Source organism: Neofelis nebulosa, chromosome 1 (assembly GCF_028018385.1).
Source record: "Neofelis nebulosa isolate mNeoNeb1 chromosome 1, mNeoNeb1.pri, whole genome shotgun sequence".
Taxonomy (NCBI): domain Eukaryota; kingdom Metazoa; phylum Chordata; class Mammalia; order Carnivora; family Felidae; genus Neofelis; species Neofelis nebulosa.
This window is the reverse complement of record NC_080782.1, coordinates 114923481-114933469: the sequence shown is the minus strand read 5'-3', so window position 1 is coordinate 114933469 and position 9989 is coordinate 114923481. Positions and strand designations below refer to the sequence as shown.

Sequence of the window (9989 nt, the reverse complement as noted above, 5' to 3'; positions counted from 1 at the left end):
AACAAATGTACTACATTAAGGCAAGAAGTCAATAATAGGGAAACTAGGGTGCAGGAGTAAAGGGATCTATGGGAACGCTAGTAGTTTTCACTTAATTTTTCTGAAAAGTCAAAACTGCTCAAAAAAGATAGTCTATTAGTTTTTTTAAAGGCAGAAATTGTCCAACTGGTTATAGAAGCAAGATTCCCTATATAGCACATATAAGAAATGCACATTATAAAGACACAAAAGGTTAAAAGAGAGAGGACAGGAAAAGATATATCAGACTAATGCTAATCAAAATAAAGCTGAAGAGCCTATATTAATATCAAGACACAAAAGGTTTGAAAGCAGAGAGTCTTTCCAGAGACACAGAAAGTCAATTCATAATGACAAAGTGTCAACCTACCACAAGGACACAACAATATTAAACATTTATGCAATAACAGAGCTCCAAATAAACATAAAGCAAAAATGTACAGAACTGCAAGGAATAGTAAATAAATTCATAATTATAGTCAGAGATTTCAATAACCCTCTCTCAAGAATTAATAGAACAAATAAAGGAAAAGTCAGTAAAGCTATAGAAGACTTGAACACTGTCAACCAACTTGACCTAGTCAATGATTATAGAACACTGCATCCCTAAACAGCAGAAAACATACTCTTTTCAAATGCATACACAATATTTACCAAAATACATCATATTTTGAAGTCTTGACAAATTTTAAATGATTCAAGTAATTGTATATTTTATGACCAGTGTGAAATTAAAAATCAACAACAGAGGGGTGGGTGGTTGGCTGGGTGGCTCAGTCAGTTGGATGGATCATGACTCAGGTCATGATCGCATGGTTCGTGAGTTCGAGCCCCACATTGGGCTTGCTGTCAGCCTGTCAGCATAGAGCTCACTTCAGATCCTCTGTCCCCCTCTCGATGCCCCTCCCCTACTTGTGTTCTCCCCAAAATAAATAAATATTTTTAAAAATCAGTAACAGAAAGATCTTTGTGAAATCTCCATATACATTTGACCCTTGAACAACATGGAGGTTAGGGACGCTGATCTGCCACACAGTCAAAAATCCACATATAACTTTTGACTCCCCGAAACTTAACTAATAGCCTACTATTGACTGGAAGCCTTACTGATAGCATAAACAGTCAATTAACACATATTTTGTATGCTACATGTATTATATACTGTAAATATAGCTTATTTTTACAATAAAATAAGCTATAGAAAAGAAAATGTCATTAAGAAAATTGCAAGAAAGATGGGAATGCAAGCTGGTACAGCCACTCTGGAGAACAGTATGGAGTTTCCTCAAAAAATTAAAACTAGAACTACCCTACGATCCAGCAATTGCGCTACTAGGTATTTATCCAAGGGAAACAGGTGTGCTGTTTCGAATGGACATATGCACCCCAATGTTTATAGCAGCACTATCAACAATAGCCAAGGTATGGAAAGAGCCCTAATGTCCATTGATGGATGAATGGATAAAGAAGATGTGGTATACACACACACACACACACACACACACACACACACAATGGAGTATTACTTGGCAATCAAAAAGAATGAAATCTTGCCATTTGCAACTATGTGGATGGACCTGGAGGGTATTACGCTAAGTGAAATTAGTCAGTCAGAGAAAGACAAAAATCATATGACTTCACTCATATGAGGACTTTAAGAGACAAAACACATGAACATAAGGGAAGGGAAACAAAAATAATATGAAAACGGGGAGGCGACAAAACATAAGAGACTCTTAAATATGAGGAACAAACAGAGGGTTACTGGAGGGGTTGTGGGAGGGGATGGGCTAAATGGGTAAGGGGCACTAAGGAATGTACTCCTGAAATCATTGTTGCACTATATGCTAAATAATTTGGATGTAAATTTAAAAAATTAAATTAAAAATAATAAAAAAAGAAATTAAATTACCTTTGCAATTCAAAAAAATAATTGCAAGAAAGAGAAAATACATTTACAGTACTATACTGTATTTATGGTAAAAAATCTGTGTATAAGTGGATCTGCTCAGTTCAAACCTGTGTTGTTCAAAGGCCAACTATAATTGGAAACTAAATAGCACCTTTTAAACAACAAAGGTGACAAAGGAAAGTAATCAAAATTAAAAAAAATATTTTGAACAGAGTGAAAATGAAAACACAACATATCAAATAGTAGGGGATGCCTAAGTGGTAGAGTGAACAATGGCACCCAAATATGTTCACATCCTAATCTCTAAAACCTGTGAATGTTACCTTATATCACAGAAGGGACTTGCAGATGTGATAAATGAAGAATCTTAAAATGGGGAGATTATGCTGAATTATTAGAGTAGGCCAATGCAATCACAGTAATCCTTATATGAGAAACTGAGGAGGAATCAGAATCAGAGGAAAGAACAATGTGATGACAGAAGCAGAGACTGAAATGATACCGTCTGAAGATATAAAAAGGGCCCTTGAGCCAAGAAACAGACAGCATTAGAAGCTATAAAAAAGAGGGGGTGGGGGCAGACTGGTTGATTGGTAAAGCATACAGCTCTTGACCACAGAGTTGTGAGTTTGATCCCTGTATTGGGTATAAAGATTACTTAAAAAAAAAAAAAAGCTGGAAAGGACAAAGAAACATAGTCTCTCCTCAAAGATTCCAAAAGGAGCCAGCCCTGCCAATACCTTGACCTTAGGTCAGTAAATCTGAATTTGCATTTTTAATCTCCAAAATTATAAAAGGACAATTTTGTATAGCTTTAAGCCATTAAGTTTGTGGTGATTTGTTACAAAGACAATACAACAGGACTCTGATATAGCCCTTTAAATACTACTTAGAAGGACATTAAGAAGAATATATGCCCGACTTTTGCCTTAAGAAACTAAAAGCAAATTCAAAGTAGCAGAAGAAAGCAAATGATAAAAATCAGAGCAGAAATCAATGAAAAATAAAAGAGAAAAACAACAGAGAAAAATCATGAAACAAAAAGGCTGGTTCTTTAAAATCAATAAAGTTGAGGGGCAGCCAGGGTGGCTCATTTGTTAAGTGTCGGACTTTGGCTCAGGTCATGATCTCGCGGCTTGGGAGTTTTGGCCCACGTTGGGCTCCGTGCTGACAGCCTGGAGACTGGAGCCTGCTTTTGATTCTGTGTCTCCTTCTTTCTCTGCCCCTCCCCTGCTTGTGCTCTGTCTCTCAAAAATAAATAAATGTTAAAAAATTTATTTTTCATCAATAAAGTTGATAAACCTCTAGCCAGATTGACCAGAAAAAGAAAAAGAAGGCAAAAATTACCAGCATCAGGAATGAGAGAAGTGATAGCCCTACAGATACAACTGATGCTAAGATAATGATAAGGAATTTCCATTGTGCTGATGCTGGGCAGGGCCCCACTTGTCCCTTTCAGACACCTTGGAGGGCAAGGGGCTGAAGAGGGCCAGACCCAGGTTTCAGGGGCACAAGCAGGGCAGCTTTTGGCTGTGTACATAGGGTGCTTTATTCTCCATAGAGTGATACATGCTAAGATGGGCTGGGTTGGGCCAATGTCCCCATATGTACAGAATTGAATAAAGTGGGTCTCTGAGGGAAAAAAAAAATGATAAGAAAGTATTACAAATAACTTTGTACTAAAAACTTCGACAACTTAAATGAGAAAATGGACAGATTCTACAAATTATAAAAGTTGCCTCAAGAAAAAATAGATAACTTCAATAGCCCTACATCTGTTAAAGAAATTGAATTTGTAGTTAAACTCCCTCCTCCAAAGAAAATTGCAGAGTCAGTGGCTTTAACAAGTTCCACCAAATATTTAAGGAAGAAACAATACCAATTATATACAAACTCTTCCAGTAAATTGGAGAGGATGAAATAATTCCCAATTCATCCTATGAGGCCAGCATAACCATGACACCAAAACCAGACAGAAAAAAAAAAGACCAATATCCATCATAAATACACGTGCAAATATTCCAGACAAAATGGCAAGTGTAAACTGTATCCAACAATATATAAAAATGATAATACATTATGATTACATGGGGTCTATCCTTCTGTATCCCCCATTATGTGGGGCTTGAAGAAAATGAGAATACAAGATTGGTTTCATATTCAAATATCACTCAACATAGCTCACCATACATGATTATTTTTTAGCTACAAAACTAAAATAACAACAACTATCTATGTAATCATGTAATAGATGCTGTAAAAAATAAATGTTCCCCGATAAACAAACAAAATCTCTCAGAAAACTGGTACTAGAAGGGAACTTACTTAGTCTAACAAAGTACAATTACACAAAAACTGACAGCTAACATTATATTTAATGGTGGAAATTAAATGTTCATCCCCCATAAATTCAGGAGTAAGATGAGAACGTGTACTTTTGACATTTTGGTGCAACATTATATGGGTGGTCCTAACCAGTGCAACGAGGCTAAAGTAATAAATAAATAGATAGCAGTCATATTAGAAAGAAAGAGGTCAAACTGTCTTTATTTATAGAAGAAATATGGAAATTTCTATATAGAAAAAGATGGAATCTGCTTAAAAGCTACTAGAATTAATATATGAGTTTAGAAATGTTGCAGCATTCAAGGACAATATATAAAAATCAATTGTATTTCTATACACTAACAATATGAAAAACTTAGGGTTAAGTCTGACAAAAGATATGCAAGGTACATACAAAACTATAAAATATTGCTGAGAAAAATTAAGGAAGACTTTAATAAACGGAAGAGATGAAAGGTCAATTCTTTTCAAACTCATCTATAGCTTCAACACCTTCCCAATAAAAAACCCAGCAGGTTTGTTTGTACTATTAGACAAGTTGATTCTAAAATTCATATGGTAGTGCAAAGGACTAAAATTGCCAAAATGTCTTTGAAAGAGAAAAAGCAAAACTGGAGGATCAACACTACCTCATTTATAAAGCCACAGTTATCAAGATAGTATGTCATCGAGAGAGACGCATAGATCAATGGACCAGACTAGAGAGTCCAGAAAGAAACCTACACCTATATGAACACCTGATTTTTGACAAAGGTGCAAAAGCAATGCAGCGGACAAAAGATAGCTTTTTCCACAAATAATGCTGGAGCATTATAAACAAAAATGAATTTTGACCCACATCTTATGTCATTAAAAAATTAACTCTAAATGGATTATAGATACAATTGTAAAATAGAAAACTATAAAATGTCTATAATAAAAAAAAAAAAAAACAGGAGAAATTCCCAAATCGTGGTTACCACAGGTTAAGCAAAATTTCTTAGATATAAAACCAAGAAGAAAACAAAATTATAAGTTGTACTTCACCAAAACTAAAAATTTCTGGTTGGTCTTCAAAAGAAATTATTAAGAAAATGAAAAGAGGGATAACTCAGTGGGTTGAGCATCCAACTCTTGATTTCAGCTCAGGTCATGATCCCAGGGTCGTGGGATCAAGCCCCATGTCAGGGTCCAAGCTAAGCACAGAACCTGCTTAAGATCCTCTCTCTCTCTCTCTCTCTCTCTCTCTCCTTCCCTCCCTCCCTCTGTTCCCCCCTTCCCCCGACTTGTGTTCTCTTTAGTTCTTTCAAAGAAAAAAAAGAAAGGAAGAAAAGAAAATGAAAAAGAAAAAGAAAAAGCCCCAGATGGGGTGCCTGACTGGCTTAGTCAGTGGAGTGTGCAACTCTTAATTTCAGGGTTGTGAGTTCAAGCCCCATGTTGGGTGTGGAGATTACTTAAAAATAATTTTTTTTTTAAAAGAAAGAAAGGAAGAAAAGTCACAGAGTGGGAGAATATGTTTGTAAGTCATATTTCTGATAAAGGTCTTATTTTAATTATGTATAAAGAATTCTAAAAACTCAGTAATCAAACTTAAAGGCAGGAATTCAAAGAAATATTTATACACTCTTGTTCTCTGCAGCATTATTCACAATAAAGTGATAGGGGAAAGTGATCCAAGTGTCCATTTATGGAGGAATGAATTTAAAAAAACATGTTATATACACACAATGGAATATCTGGCCTCTTAGGAAAGAAATCCTGACATACACTACAGTTTGGATGAATCTTGAGGAAATTATGTTAAATGAAATAAGCCAGTTACAAACCATATGATTCCATTGATAGGAGATACTTACGATGAGTCAAATTCATAGAGATAGAAAGTAGAATGGTGGTTGCCACAGTTGGGGGGTACAGGAGAATAAACACAATAAACTATTACGGTTTTACTACGGTTTAATAGATACAGTTTCAGTTCATCAAGATGAAAGAGCTGTGGCAAAGGATGGTGGTGATAGTGGCACAACAATATTTAACGCCATTGAATTTTACATATAAAAGTGGTTAGGATGGTAAATTTTATATTAAATGTATTTTAACACATTTAAAAAATTTTTTTAAGATTTATTTATTTATTTATTTGAGAGAGGAAGAGAAAGAGCGTGAGCGGGGCAGGGGGAAGAGAGAGGGAGACACAGTATCCGAAGCAGGCTCCAGGCTCTGAGGGTTCACCACAGAGCCTGACGTGGCGCTCGAACTCTTAAACCACGAGATCATGACCTGAGCTGAAGTCAGAGGTTTAACCAACTGAGCCACCAAGGCACCCCTATTTTATCACAATTTAAAGCAAACTTAATAAATAGAAAACAACCCAATTTTTTAAATGGGGCAAAATGTTTGAACAGACTTTCCCCAAAGAAGATAAACAGATGGAAAATAAGCATATGAAAAGATGCTCAACATTGTTAGTCATTGGGGAAATGCAAATTAAAACCACAATGAGAGATCACTACATACCTATTAGATGGCAAAATTTAAAAATACTGACCATACTAAGTTTTGGCAAGGATATGGAAAATTTGGAATTTTCATATAGTGCTAACGGGAATGTAAATGGTAAAAAGACTTTGCAAAACAGTTGGGGAGTTTCTAAAGAAGTGAAATATATTCTTACCATATATGCTCTAGCCTTTTGACTTCTAAAGAATTTACACAAGAGAAATGAAAGCAGATATCCATACAAAGACTTGTAAAAAAAATATTTATAGCAATTTTATTTGTAATGGCTAAAATCCTGGAAACAACCCAAATGTGCATCAACAGGTAAATATGTATAAACAAATTGTGGTATATCTATGTGATAGACTACTATCTCTCTCCTTTTATTAGTCCTTTTTATTAACAAAAGGAACATGGATAGATCTCAAAATAATTATGCCAAGTGAAAGAAACCAGACAAAACAATAGTACATACTGTATGATTTCATTTACATACCATTGCAGACAACACAAACTAGTCTGTACTGACAGAAAGCAGATCGGTGGTTGCCTGGGCATAGAAAGAAAGGAGGAGGAACAGGACAGGAAGGAATTAACTACAAAGGGGCATGAGCAAATAGCTGGAGATGTTGGATAGCTTCCTTATCTTGATGGTAATAGGGGTGGTTTCATGGGTGTATGCATATGTCAAAACTTTCCAAATTGTATACTCTAAATATGTACAGCTTATTGCATATCCATTTTACTTCAATAAAACTGTTAACAAAATAAATAAACAAGTTTTATAAGCTCAGACTCAATCTGCCTCAGTAAATTCCACCTGTTGGTGGAGGCAGAGATGGAGGGGCATAACCATTTGGAATTTTTCACTTTGGGAAATGACCAAGGAAGACAACCTGGGATGAGAAAAAAAATATTGCTGAGCCACGTGGTGTGTTCTGAAGAGGTCAAGAAGTGTTCATTTTCTCTACATTTAATCAACATAGAAGGTCTCAGAGTCAAAAGATATTGGAGCCAGGAAGGAACTTTGAGAAAGAAAATGCAGTTTAGTTTTTTTTTTTTTCAGATGAGGAAATGAATCCAAGAGAAATAAAGGGCCTTGCTTTCAGTCAGATAGCTTGCAAAGCTAAGCATAAAATGTGAATCCTCTGAAACCTACTCTAATGTTTTTTTATTTTTTATACCTAGATATCCTAAACCCTTGGGTAATTGTTAGTCTAGGTTAGTCTATGAAAATATGGAAAAAGATAACACCCATGAGACTCTGAGATAATAGCTCTAAGATATCTTTCATGACCACGTGGACAGCCCAGAAAGTAGAAGGGAACACCACTACCTCAACCTTCATATTTTCAGTTCCCAAAGCCTCTTAGACATCAGGCCCTATGTGCCACTAATGACCTCCTTACTACTGGCAGAGTCTTGACAACTTGAAACTATTACTTTTGATGTGAACTCCTTACAGGCAGAGTCAGTGCTGCAATAATGCTTGCCTTGAAAACACAAATATGGTCCAGGGTGATTCATATGTTAGGAAACAATATGAGGATGGTGCGCCTTTACCCTTGCCTATGTAAAGTGAGGTCTTATGAGTGAGAAACTGGATGAAAACAGAAAACTTGGCTCAGCTGAACCCAGCGGTGTGGGACACTCAAAACGCATATGCACATGCGCACAGATGCTTAATGGTCTACCAGCTAACTCTGTGCGCTCCGTGTGTTATGTTGTCCCATCTAAGTCTGGTGTTAAATTTTTCCTCTGACTTTACATAACCTACCTTCCTACCCCTTTACAGTGAGTCACAAGCTGCTACCCTTTCAACATTCACGTCCTCATTGAAGTCTTTTTAAGATAAAGTGCCATGTTTACTTTATTATTTATGAATTTCCCTTTTTTTTCTAACTTGGAAGTGGTCACTGTTTATTAACTGAACAGATTATAAAAATAATCATGGGAGACACCTTAGTTCATCCTTCTAACACGTCTGTTAATCTGGTCTTCCCTGTTGGTCACCATCTCTACCTTCTACAATATCGGTGATCTTTTTCTTCATTCTTCCTCGGGGAGAAGATAATTGGAAGGGCTGCAGGAAGTTGTTTGCTTCTCTGAAATATTTTCCAACAGGACAGACCTCATGAATAAGACCCTCCATGTAGACGATGCCCTTTTCCCCAAGAGTTTGAGCAATCAAAGTGTTATCTGTCAGCACAATTGACTTTTTGTTGATTTTGCCATGACTATGCTGGCAGATCAATTTATTTACTGATCTCGGGTTTGGGTTCCCCATGCAGTATATGGCTCCACCATCCTCAGCATGTTAACTGAAGCCTTGCTGAGCTTAACAAAGGTGCCACTGAAGAACTGACAAAGATAAAGTGTCAACACCTTTTGGATTTTTGGGCTCACACCGCTGATATCTCTGATCCTGAAAACAAATGCCCACTTCGGTTCCACATTACATAGAAGTTGTTTGCATTTCTTGCCCAATCCTCACAATTCGAATCTTACTTCTATACATCTTCCAATCTTCCCTATTCTGGCGCTTAGCTTTTTCATAGATAAGCTTCATCCTTGCCTTGGGAAGCATCTTTTGAGCATTTTTCTCAGGTGCTTGATCTTCAGCACTGCAATACTTTTTCTTAATGGTTTCTGGCACAGCAGAAACCTTCTTTTCTCCATTCTCCATTTCTTTTCTCCAGAAAACTTCTTTTTCTCCATTCTCCATCCTCTGTTTTGGCTGCCTATGAATTTCTTAAGTTATGAGGCTACTTATGAATTTTTTAACCATTTAGCATGTGTAAAACTGTGCTAGCATTTTTATTAGGTTCCTATACTTTTTTGTTTAATGTGTCATTGATGAAGTTCTGTAATGTTGTCTCTCTGATCCCTTCTTTTCCCATAAACCCTTTCATTTCTCTTGCACTGTTGTGCATAGCACAGTGATTTTTATGAGTGCATATGCCACATTATAGAGGAGCTAAATCAGGAGTGTAGGGTAGACCCTTGAAATACTAATTTTGGGTCCAGTAGCTGTGCCCATGCATATGCACACACATACATACATACACAAACACACGGAATTTTGTTTAAATACTACTGGGCTGGTGTCCTGTCATAAAAGTTTGCTTCAGAGCTGACAGGAGAACAAAGTATCCTTTTCAGAGTCAGCTCACACAATGATTGTTAGTTACAGCATACCAGTCCTTTGTTCCTTCTGAGCAGTGACTGATCTTGG

The 9989-nt window shown here is 36.4% G+C and overlaps 1 pseudogene; it reads right to left on the bottom strand.

Annotated features, from left to right (window-relative positions):
• Nucleotides 1–8716: 8716 nt before the first annotated feature.
• LOC131512880 (large ribosomal subunit protein uL30-like) lies at nucleotides 8717–9776 on the bottom strand (annotated as a pseudogene).
• Between the last annotated feature and the right edge of the window lie 213 nt (nucleotides 9777–9989).